The following is a 598-nucleotide window of genomic DNA, read 5'->3' as shown; positions in this document are numbered from 1 at the left end:
TCATTCCTTTTTGGGGAAAATGACACTACAAATTGACGCCATGAAACCTGACCCCATCGTATCACACCCTTCTCCTTATTTTTCATTTATGGTAGAGAAACTGTCCCTGAATCCAAAAAGACTGCATTATAGACATGGTGGTTTAGTTGACTGGTAGTTCAGTTTGATTTCTTGCCAGCTAACAATGCAAGCTACAGTTATGGCTTCAACATATTTGTAATTTCTACTTTTCAGACAGATTTGGAGGTAGTGTGAGAATTAATGACTTGAAATGTAGCACATGACACAATTTGTAGCATGGTTAGGGCTACCTTCAAAGATTCTACCACTAAGATGGTAGACCAGGAGTGAGTAGTAAGTTATAGGAAGAGCAGGCCCACCTGCTGTGAATACAGATAGACATGGGTTCTGATTTGGGCTGCCCCACTTTCCACCTATGTGACCTGGGGCATGAGTGTTTAGTTTCTTGCCTCATTGCAACATTGTACTAGGTCTTTCTTTTTCTAGTTTGTATATCCAAAGAGGCAAAAAATGAAATCCTATTATTATTATTATTATTTTATTATTTGGATTTGGTTATTTGTAAATGAAGTTGGGG

Source organism: Crocuta crocuta, unplaced genomic scaffold, assembly GCF_008692635.1.
Source record: "Crocuta crocuta isolate KB4526 unplaced genomic scaffold, BGI_CrCroc_1.0 scaffold949, whole genome shotgun sequence".
Classification (NCBI taxonomy): domain Eukaryota; kingdom Metazoa; phylum Chordata; class Mammalia; order Carnivora; family Hyaenidae; genus Crocuta; species Crocuta crocuta.
This window is presented reverse-complemented; position numbering follows the sequence as displayed.